This window comes from Papilio machaon, chromosome 2 (genome assembly GCF_912999745.1).
Source record: "Papilio machaon chromosome 2, ilPapMach1.1, whole genome shotgun sequence".
NCBI lineage: Eukaryota > Metazoa > Arthropoda > Insecta > Lepidoptera > Papilionidae > Papilio > Papilio machaon.
This window is the reverse complement of record NC_059987.1, coordinates 6735764-6748466: the sequence shown is the minus strand read 5'-3', so window position 1 is coordinate 6748466 and position 12703 is coordinate 6735764. Positions and strand designations below refer to the sequence as shown.

General features: G+C 31.9%; 1 protein-coding gene across 10 annotated transcripts in view; it reads right to left on the bottom strand.

The window, feature by feature from the left end:
- Positions 1-12703, bottom strand: part of LOC106714417 (low-density lipoprotein receptor) — a 150933-nt gene that overhangs the window by 31948 nt on the left and 106282 nt on the right. For 4 of the 10 annotated variants that reach the window (XM_045682455.1, XM_014507463.2, XM_014507462.2 and 1 more), the window contains exon 1: positions 489-628. The exons of the other annotated variants lie outside the window; for them this stretch is intronic. The gene's annotated coding sequence lies outside the window, so the exon portion shown is untranslated. Of the gene's footprint in view, positions 1-488; positions 629-12703 lie in introns of those variants that run through there. 10 annotated transcript variants of the gene reach the window in all.

The window sequence follows — 12703 nt, the reverse complement described above, 5'->3', positions numbered from 1 at the left end:
CAGAGATTATAGGAATTACAGGCAATGGAGTGTTTATATTTATAACAATAAATCTATAGAGATATCTATTTTTTAGTTTTTTGGATTAAGTTTTATGCTATGTATTAAAAAAAAAACTGCGAAAGACAACAGTGGTATTATGATTACATTATTAGCGTTACATATTTAAATGTTGAATATAGTTCAAAAACATGACTCAACTATTTAATATATAGAACTATTTACAGAAATACGTACCTAATTGAAAAATACAATAAAATACGCTCTTTGTACCGTTTCCAATTTATTTTATCATTCATTTTTACTTATATACAAATAACAGATGTTTTAGATTTTTAAATAGCCTACTGATATTTTTTTAGATCGTAAATAAAAATTCTAACCAGGCGAGACAAAGAAAACTATATGTGATAACGCAAACAAATAATATTTAAATTTATAACTGGTTATATACAAATCACATTAGCACATAATGAACCACAACAAACCTTCAACGAAAAAAAATTAACCAGTCGGATGAATTGGTAAATAAAGAGTCGCGTAATACGAATATACGTCGATATTTAACAGCGCGTTACGCGACCGATCGCGCCGAAAGACTTGCCGCGAATGTGGGGGCGGCTATCCACCAGCATCCAGCTTTCCCTCCATCCTCCCTCGCCTCTCTCCCTCCGAACCCTCCCCCGCGTCTGATAACCTACTACTTCGGAAGTCACTAAACCCCGCCATGAATGTCATCCAACCAGCAGCAGTAGACTTATGAAAGAAAATGTGAATTTCATTGTAAAGGATACGCCATAATTCTCTTTGTGTGTGAATCGATGGTTCATTGTTTACATATTATATCTAATAGAATGTAAGTATCTATAGTAAAAATACACTGATAGGATTAGCCTTTAGACCGAACTGTAATTGAAATCAATATCAATATTTTTGTCCTCGCCGCACTACCCTTTTCATTCAGCTTATTGAGGGTTGCAAACGAAATTTTACATGGCGGGTAAAAACTTCAATATATAAATATAAGTTTGGGTATTTTCCAAGGCTTTGTTTATTTTCAACAACTGATCTTTTTTCACTTACCTTTTATGTTTTTTTTTTCAGTTGTTTTAAAAAAATGTTAAAGATAATCCGGGAGGAGTGTAAAATTGTACGCAATTGCGTCATTTGAAAAGAAAAAGTAAATTGTGCACTGACTCGTTTGGAAAGATAAATTGCATCAGAAAATAATCATCGAGTGCGCAAATTGCAGTATACCCTGGCGTACATTATCGTCGCACGCGCAACTTTCCCAAAGCTTTGCAAAGCTGCAATTTTCTTATGCTGCTCCGACGACTATTGCATCAGAATTCACGTTCATTGAACTTTAAGGTTGGTAATTTTTTAAATATGTATTTGCAGTGTAATTAAATGAATAAAATGATGAGATTTTCGTTGTATAATGCAAACTGCATCGTGATATATTTGTTGACGGTAAAGGTAATGAAAATGTAATAAATATGTGGATTTTTTAAATTATCTATACTACAATTTGTTGAACTGGTATCCTTAAAAATAGCACTTGAACCAACTAAATTTTATTTATATTTTTCTTTGAATTTTAAGTTACAAGTTTTTTAAAATAAGTTTTACTTTGGGAAATTTGCAGTCCAAGTAGAAAGAAATCCTCCGAGATTTTCATCTCTAGACAAGGGCAATGCACTTCTACCTAAAGCAGTAATAGGAGACTCTATGCACATAGTTGCAAATAATATAATAGACGCCGCGACGGAGAAGGAAATTATGTAGAATGTCTCCTCGATGGAAAACTATTTTACGACTTAACTTTGTTGGTGACATTCTGACTTTAACACTTAAATTTAAGAGCACTATATTTTCATAATGCTTTTACATTTATTTTGAATGCGGCGCAGACACTATTACCATTTTAATTTTAAATTATATTGATAATTATTTTTACATCTTAGCTACATTAAAGTTCATCGAAAAAGTTTCTAGACAGTATTAGTTTCTGTAGCCATGCTTAATTTTTTTAATTCTTTTGAATTTTCACATTAATATGAAACGATAGAACTATGGCGAGTTTCATCGCTTCGACGTACGAAAAACACATTACAATACTCAAGTATACCCCTAATATGGAATCCGACTGCTTTTTCGTACATGTCAATATCATCTCCCTGGCCTTATCCCACTCACATGGGTTCGGCGTGGAAGGTTTTATCAACCTTAATGTTTTGGCTTAATTTTTACGGCCGGCCGTCTGTCTGATGCCAACCCTTGTTCAATTGTTTTTTTATTCTTTTAATATTTGAATATATTTTTATGTTATTACCAGTAAGAATTTAAATAATAACAAAATATGTATGCTAAGTGACGTTCTAAGTTACGTAAAGCCTTCAAACCAGTGAGAGGTCGATTTATTTAGTAAACATTAATCATGCATGAATCTTAATTCACAAGATGAACCTCTCGGTTATCTTGACACAGATTGCACGTTCGCCCGACAGGAAATGTTTGTATTTATCAAGTTGGTAATAGACGGCAGTAAACGAGATACATGTAAGTGTTACGTCGCTCAGAAGCAATGAAAACGATCTGACACTTGAGTGACTCCCTCGTTAATTCGTTATAGAATACCGAGTACTCCTACACGCAAATATAATACGGATGTCTGCAACATGACCGGCACTTAAAGGTCAAAATTGCACAGCACTCAAAGTTTTCACTCGGTATGATATTGCTCCAAGTTTGCGTTTCGGATAAAAAAGCTCCAATACGACGGGAGCATGGATATAAGTGCTCTAGAAATGTCATCCTTTGATATGGAGTATATTGGATCAATTCACAATATAAACAATAACACCACGATTTAAACACATAAAAATGATTGTCATAACAGACAACATATAACACTTTTCTAGTATGTACATTACATTTATTTCTCCTTATGGCATCACAGCAAAAGCAGATCAAGTTAGTTCTCAAGAAGTTGCCAAATTAATTGAGAATATTCTGGTTAGAGTAAGTATATTCAGTTTATCAATTAATCAATACCTCAATCTTTAAATCTTAAGATAAAGTTTTTTTATTAGACATAGTATCACAACACATCTATATATATTAAAGAAAGTCGTGTTAGTTACACTATTTATAACTCAAGAACGGCTGAATCGATTTGACTGAAAATTGGTGGGCAGGTAGCTTAGAACCAGGAAACGGACATAGGATAATTTTTACCCCGTTTTCTATTTTTTTTTTATTCCGCGCGGACGGAGTCACGGGTAAAAGCTAGTTATTAAATAAAGTGTCACACGACGTGCCGCTTCCAGCAAAACACTTGAAAGTTTATCCATAAAACTGTCAGCGATGCTACTCGGTTCCACAGGTTTGCTTAGTACTCGGGGAAGATTGAGGACCATTAATATGTCGACAATTACGTCACCGTTCGGGATTAGCGGTCTCATATTGATTTAGCACTGCAATATTTAGATAAAAGCTATTGTCCTAAGGCTTATTAGAGAAAAGATTTACAATGATAAATTATCAAGACGAAACATAGAGACTGGTCTTAGGCAAATCCTACATGTTATCGATTTTTTTATTTTATTCGTATTAACTTTATTGGGTTGTAAATAAATAATTAAGTACCTACTATATGTTCAATTTGTTTCATCTTAATTGTCTATTGTTATCGTCAAGCGATTGTATAATAGTACATACAATAATAAAGTTAACATTATTATGATAAAAGTTCTTGACAGACATTAAATTTAATTATCATACAATTATGCACGTAATTTATACTATAAACATATCTGGACTAGCAGTTGCTCGCGACTTCTTCAGCGCGGAAAAAAATCTAGTAATAAATATAGCCTATGTCAGTCGGGATAATGTAGCTTTCCAACAGTAAAACAATTTTTCAAATCGGTTCAGTAGTTTTGGACCCTATTCAATGCGAGCAAACAAATAAAAAAAATCTTTCTTCTTTATAATCTTATGGATGGATGGATGTTTGTTTGAAGGTATCTCCAAAATGGCTAAACGGATCTCGATGAAATTTGGCTTAGGTGTAGAGCATAGTCTGGAAGAATACACAGGGTACTAATTGAGTTTTTTTAAAAGGCGCGGACGGGGTCGCGGGGTACAGCTAGTATTAGTGTAAATAAGATGCTTATTTATAATGCAAACATAAACTAATATTTCACTCAAATACGTACATTAACGTATCATAACAAAAACATTATTTATCGAACAGATCGTACGACGATGACATCGACTGATTTCAAATATAATTGGTTACTCTTATGTAAAAGGATTGTTTATTACGTTTTATTTAAATTGATTTAAACAACCTGGATGACAAACACCGAGAAAAAATAAGAATTGAATAACAGTGTATGGTGTAAGGCCACCGCATTTCAAAAACGGTTCACAATTTTATGCTACAGGTTACAGGTTACATTGGAACATGCCCTCGAGGGTAAAAATAACAAAACGGGAATATTGTTTCGACTATTTAAAGAACATAAATACATTTATATCTAATGCATAACAGTTTAATGCACTATTGGCGACAATAACAACTGATAGTGTACCCTCCGGATACGCACGACCCAGTTTTGAATAGTACATGCACTATGAACTTATGATGTGCTCTAAAACAGTAATCGCTTGCTACTCGACTAGTGTCTCTAGTGAGTTTCTACTGCCAATTTCAGAAGTTAAAATTAAAATAAAACTGTTTATGTGTGTGTGTTTCTAAAATCAATACTCAGATTTTTCAAATTGATTCAACTGGTAGGTACTACTTAATATACAACTTATTGCCTTTCTTATGAAGTTAGAAGGAATTCTATAAGTCCGTATTGTAAGTATTCCGTCGCTAATGGAAAGCGACGTTTCTCTAACGAAGACAAAACGCCATTACAATTGAACTGGAAAGAAATATTAACTTCTGACGAATGCTAACTTTCAAAAGCCAATATTTTTTTCGCAACACGCTCTCCAATGGAAATGAGTTCTAGAAACTTGCGCACTGCGAACAAAATATTGTTTGTTTTCCGACTTGATATGGCCTCAGAAGTTGACAATCGTGATGAAAAAAATATTGGAAAAGTTTATGATGGCAAACTGCTTAATCTGTTTACTGTAAAAACACAATAAACAAACATGTTTTTTTATAAAAATTACCATAACAAACATAATTTTTCCTATGGAACATAATCTAGTATACTAACGACAGAAAAAACCTAACCCCCACGAACTATTTTGTCGTATTTGAGACTTAAATTTCTAACTTAAAATAAATTAAAGAAGTTAGTGAAACTATTAAATGGGGCAATTAAAATGGACAATGGAATTAGAATAGTCAAACCAGGTCAAGTTCTCCGTGTCAGAAACCGACAATGGCTTGACGATAAGCGCATCTATATCTCTGTATTCATGTAGTGCGTTATAGTTGTGTTTACTTGTGAACTAGTTAAATATTTAAACATGTTAAGATCATTTGATAATTCTGTCTAGAATAAATAACGACTGCAAAGAATTTTTAGAGTACCATAGTGGTTTAAAAAAAAATAATTTGAAAATTGAATAATTTCAAATGAATTCAAGAGTTCAACCAACCAAAACCGAGACTTTTGAAGAATTAGAAGCGATCGAATTCAATAAAAGAGTTTTATTCACATGAAGTAATGTTTAATTAACGAAGAATTGGTAATGATTGAAAACCGTTTGCGTTTTTATTTTGTAATACAAATATTAATTGGTTTCTCTTGCAAACGGAGCTTTAAATAATTTATGAATCTGATGTATTCTACATCGGTATGGTTATTTTTAAAAAGACATTGATGGATTGCGTAAGGTGACATGATTAAAAATAGTGACGTGTGATTTGGAAGATGAAAACTTGTTACCGACCCTTCATATAGTTGCAGAAGGACAGAGAGATTATGATGAATTGTTTTGTCTTTCTCAACAACATTTTTATTTACAAAGTTGCGTGTTGGTGTCGTTACTTATTTATTGCGGTACCAGGAGCATACGTCGTGATCATAAATATTGTAATAAATGACCGAATTTCCCCTGTTTGATATGATATCTAATGTACCATAGGTCACTGCCTCGGCAACCACCGGCTTTGCTATCAACGTGATATAATTGACATAAAAATGTTCCCTCGTCAGTTTCACTGTTTAGAGCATATTTTGAACTTAACCTTCACACGCTTCCAAAAGAAGGATGTTATCAATTCGTTTGTATATTTTTCTCTTTGTTAAGTATAGTACATCAATGTTATGTTAAGTCACGTGTTCAATAATTATTGTATTATTTATTACCTTCCTATGAACCTTCAGAATATAAAAATAAGGGCTGATGGAGTCGTAGAAAAAAATATTTGAGAGGTTAAAGAACTTGGCTTTAAATATACATATCAAGCATACGGTTTTTGATAATAATTTAAAATTAAATATGCCATGTTAATATTTCCTATCTTATCACGAATGAATTATTTCTATATCAAATAGAGTACTCACACAACTAGTTAGTACCAATACTAATACTACGTCAATACTCGTATCGAAATTGTTCATATCTATATATAAGGGACTTTACGATGTTATTTAGACTAAAATTACTGGCCATATTCGAGTAGAAAAAGAAAATAACATCAAATACATTTTACTGTCATCTGGAGTGTATTTCTTTATTCATTGCCCTTGAATATTGAAATAACGTCAGCAAACGCCTTTCCTCTAATAATGAAAATTCGATTCTCGTATGTTGAAAAAAATTAAAATGAACACACAGAAACTATAAACAAAACAAAATGCTACGTAATACATAGGACTGTTTAGCAAAATATTAATAAATTAGATTACAAAGAATTCCAGCCACTGCTGACAATTTAATTTATACGTTCCAGCAGTAAGCAGAAAAATTGCAAAGGTAATTAAACAAGACGTCCTTTTTCATTAGCTAGCCTCGGATGCCTTTTGTTGTCTCTAATGACTTTATATTTGTCTCCATGATTTTATCGCTTTTACAATTGCTTTATGAAGTCTTTGTAATCAGCTTTTACTGTTTTCACTTAATCTTAAAACAGGCTATTTCGAATCGTAATTCACGCAGATAAAAGATAAAACGCCCAAAGCAAGTAGAGTCGGTATTTAGTTTATCTTTTTTTTTAAGAGAAGTAAGTTCTAGTAGTTAGTAGTACTAGAACTAGAAGTAGAAGTAAGTAGTTTCTACTTTATATAATATACTGTTCAATCCACTTGCTCCACATTATTTGAAAGAACGTTTTAAGTTTACATATCTCACTCATGACCACACCTTGCGTTCTAGTACAAACTTTTCTCTTCTTACTCCTTCACACACTTCTTCTTTCTACTCAAAATCGTTCACGGTTTACGCTGTGAAACTATGGAACTCCTTACCTCTCTCTATTAGATGCAGTAAAAGTATTGAATCGTTTAAAAAACATGTCAAAGATCACTATCTGCAGCTCTAATTTGGCTATATATTGCTGAAATATTGTATTATTTTATTTTCTCTTATTAATATTTCTATTGTTTTTATTTTTTTTATTTTTATATTCACTGTTCGCGTGCACCCTACCGATTTGGTTTACTTAGCTTAATTTCTACCCAAAGGTTGTCTGGCAGAGATCGCTGCTTAGCGATAAGACCGCCTTTTGTGAAAATCCTGTTGTACTTTCTTTTTTTTGTAACTCCATGATAGTGCACAATAAAGTATATTTGTATTTGTATTTGTATTTGTTCACGGGCCTACTTGTAATTTAAAAGAAAAATATATGCTACTGCTTTTTACTCTATATTTTTATTAGAGTTATCTATGAATAATAGTCATAAAATCGTTTAATTACTAGAACTGTATAAAATGTTCACGGAATAAAAAAAAATGTACTGAGATCTAAACATTGTTAGTTACTATGTTTCGTTAAATGTTCAAATTATTCTTTTTTATACGCAGATGAAAAGATCGTTAGGAAAAAACTTTCTGTCGAGTAATATGTTTTTCGGGTTTTATGCTGAGTTCTCGTTAGCTCGTATAAATAGCCTCTGTACGTGTCTGAAACGATTACTTGATACTTTATTTTAAACATGTTGACGTTATTCATATTCTAAAGAACTTGAAATGTAAAAATGTTTATAAAGTAACATTAAATTATGTTAATAACTATTAATATCAAGATTTTCAAACAGTAATGTTTACGAGAATTTTTAAACTATTTTCAACTTTGTCTCATAATGATTTTAAAACCTGTTCACTTGTGCATTTTCACTGTCGAAACTATTGTAAAAATGTCTCTCTTCTCTTTTATTTTCCGTGGAAAAACTAAGATAAAACGCGTTTTCTCATGAGTGTTTAACAGTCGAAATTTATTACAAGACAGATGTATAACATAAAATAATAATAGTTAATTAAATAAACAATAAAGTTAAAATATTTTGAATATCAGAAATAACTTAATGTGTAAACAATTTTAATGGAGAAATTATAATTTTAGATTTAATTAAAAGAAGCAGTCGCTTGAATGAAATATAATGATGACAATAAAATTTATGCGTCTGTTTACGTCGCATAAATTCCTTTGTCATAACATTATTAAGTGCATTATTAAATAAAAACAATCTGAAGTCCAGGAAATAAAAGTCTAAGCTATTTGATATATATTAAATTATAAAGTAAATTTAACCGAGAAAAACTAACTTACTTTAACAGTGGTAGACGCCAGCAACAGCAACATATGATGTACGAATAGGCCGGCTTGCCCGGTGTAATGCCACGACCACACAGTAGACAGGCGTGAAGTGGAAGCAATTCAGCGTTTTGTGTGTTGAATAATGTCGGAGGCCTAATTTAGGTCCATTGTCTTTTTTCACCCTTTTCTTATATGGAAAGGATGGGAAGGGGAAATATTCTCTATCTGCACGTCCTGTCGATTAGAGGTAGGCAACGCAACTGCAGTTGCAGGTGTCTATAAGCAGTGGTCTCTTCGCTATTTCGGTGAATCAGATGGCTGCTTGCTCGTTTGCCACCTTATAATATAAAAAAAACCTTTATAATTGATTTAGCCGAAATTCCCCTTTCTAAAATTTCAATAATTTACAGCTTATTATTTTTGATTTATTTCAAAATTACAGTTCCATTGCTGCCAATAGGCTGCAAAGATTGTTAAAATTCAAAATTAAGTTGATTGAAGGGAAAAAGAAAAAATAAACTGATGAAATATTACACAATTACACAACGTTCGTTTAATAACACTCGCTCACAGGCAGCGGCGGGCAATCAAAAAATATTTGGATTGAAAACGACTTCATTTCATTAATTTTTATTTCCAAAATAAATTTTTAATATTCTGTAAACATTTAATATCTAGGTACGAATTATTTATATAATTTAATAAGATATTATATTAATTATAACAGAAACAAGAAACTTTTTACATGAAAAACAAAAGATATGAAATTATTTTAAAGTGTAGTAGTCATTATGAAAAAGAAAAACTATAGAGATAAAAATTATGTTTCATTGAAAACACGACCAATATTTACATGACTATATTTATTTCATTATTTATTAAGCGATTATTAATAACTGCGGTCAATATAACGGTTACTCTCTTAATGAAAATATATATTTTTTATCATATACAGTAAAGTTAATAATAGGTTCATTATAATAATATCGACCTTGTTCTTGCAGCGTCTACGACAAGCGAAGCATTGCATTGCAGATGCGTTGCCTACCTTTAATCGACAAAATGAGGTGGGGTCGCACGGAAAAACAATATTACCCGTTTCTATGTGTCTTCCGTCAAATCCATTTCCCCTTTCCATAAATTCCTTATAAGAAAAGGGTGGGAAGGGCAAGAGAAGTAAGTTTGGCCTCCCGCGCGAACATTCATCAGACAAAATGCGTAATTTCTTCCAAGCTGTTCTTTCGTGAGGTCGTGGTATTGCACCGATCCAGTCGGTCAATTCTTGCAACACTTATTGTTGGCGTCTACCACAGTTGAAAACAGCAATAGACACAAGCTTCCTGAGTCTACTTGCTTTTATTTATTTTAATTTTATTCGTCAGTTTTTTTATTCACTTTATATTTTGACTGGATTTAATCACCCTTGTGTCCTTTATTTCCTTTGCGAAGTTTTACTATTTGGAATCCACCGTCCGTTTTGCTAAACTTAATGTAATTCCCGGTGCCACATATAACTGTCCACAATATTAGCGCACCTAATTTATACTATCATCCATCTTATTTATCCTTATTTTTGTGGACATATAAAATATAGGACACGCGCTGGAATTACAAGAAACGTCTTCTTTTCTTTGTCTTCTCGTGATCACGTACAAAAAATCTTACATTGTTATTAAAATCCACATCAATATACTTCTTTCCTGGAATTGATTAAGTTTTCTGTGATGGAACGTAGATTTTTTTACACGATAAGGAGTTGTGACAAATGGTATACAGATACAGATATATACATAATGTTTTCATTTGTAATAATTATGTAAGTAATACAATTTTATACAAGTTTAAAATCAATCAAATATTAATGGAACACAATATTACGATGACGCATCATGTAATACGGATGGACAATGTCATATAAATGATGACGACTTCCAACGTACGCTGTGTTGTATAATATTTTATTATTATTCTTTTTTATCTACTTTATTCGTTACGAAGTGATTGATAGCTTGGCCACAGTAGCCACATTGAACGTCAAAGGTAATAAACAAACAACATAAATTAAATAGGAAGATGAATTACTGCACCGTATGCGCACAACGACTTCGAATTCATTGTTATAAGTTGGCTGGTAATATAACTAAACTGCCAACTGGAAAAGCATTTAATTTATCTCAGCGTACCATCCTGAATAAATATGAAATTAACACAATGCTATTTAACAAGGTTAATCCGAATGGGGACTAAAAGTCAGGGACACAAAGAGAGATTTTCATTTAGTAACTTTCTAAATTAATGCAAACCAAACATGGAACGGAGTAGTTTTCTCGCAACTGCCCAGTTATATCGGAACGTTTAGCCTTTATTGGCTCTAACTGTACATTAGAAGTAGGACTCCCGTGTTTCAAATTTAGTACAAACTATTAAGTAAATAGATTGTTTTTATTTTATACGAATAAAACGAGGTTGCAAATAGTGAGTATTGTAAGTGTGCTCAGATGCCTCCAGATAAAAAAAAAATGTTTCTAAAAACATTTCTACCATTTTGCTAACGCGCAGATGTCAGCGGGACTTTATTTACTTTGTGTAATGTACGGGGTTTATTTGCTTATTTGCGCACCTTATAATTTATTTCTGAGCACGAATTAAGCTCGTGTTGACATAAGCAAGTTGAAAAACCAAATATATTAAAGTGTTGTTTTGGATGAGAAAATTTAATCATATTTTAAAAGATATCAGAACGAATTTCGAGTTGAGTGTTTCGATTCGCTCGTACTTATAAAATTGAGATTTCAGTAATGGTACTATTACTTCATTTATTAGAATATTGCAGTTGACTGAAGTAGATTACCGACCCAAGAACTTAATCTAACTTTTACAATAAGGCTTTTGTTTTACAAACACTTTTTAATTTTGTTTATCTTCTCGCAACCTTCTGCAGTGAAAATTGGGATGTAAGCTTCATTTATATGAGAATACGAAATAAGAAACATTATAATAAAAAAATCTTACGTAAAAGTTTAATGGAGTACTAGATTCATAGTAAATCGTATTAACTTTCTATATAACTTGAGTTTTAGATTAGCTAAATGAGTATTAAAGTAGTGTTTTAAAATAAAAATGAACTAAAGCATTTTTGCTTTTAACAATAATATTTACTATGAGTTTTTTATTGTACACTACATTAAAAAGAAACATCGACACGTCCAGATGGCCGTAGAATTAGCTTCCAAACAAGTCCAATTTGCTAGCGATGCGGATAATCTCAGTAGAATTGCTCGACATTCATTAGCATTTGTGTAATTTTATCAGATCTCATGTCCGTAACGGAGCGGCCGTGCTGCGAGTTCTATTTGTTCTTAATTTGCTTTGTGTAACAACCTGACGCAAAGAAATGTTGTTAATCTACGTAACAATTTATTTGAATTATATCCTAGCAACAATGTTATATCTTTCGTTATAAATAAACCTAACGATAGTGACTTGACTGGATAAGAAGATAAACGATATAGAATACAAAAAGTTTAACTGTTCAATCAGATTCATGGATCATCATACATCTATTTTAAATATATGTAGAGAATAAACAACATTGTTTTGAATTTATAAACCAATCATTTAATGAATTAAAACGTGACATGTTACTTTTTATACAATCGAAATTTTACTTCGGTACAGTTCCAATTAGACTGAACGCACTTGACTTCACTTAAAAGTTACATTGAAGTTTTTGTACTATGTCCTAACTGCCTGCCCGAGCCCGGGGCAGCATTGAATACTTCATTCTATAGCAATTTGCAGTCAAAAGGACTCTCGTGGGCCCTGTATAGAAGTGCGACATTGTACGACATAGAGAAAAGTGGATTACACACTTACGTAATCGTATTACTAAATTATTTAAGAACGTTTGATTGCATTTAAATGCATTTCAATTTACTACAGATTCAATTTAGTTTGAACATAAAATTT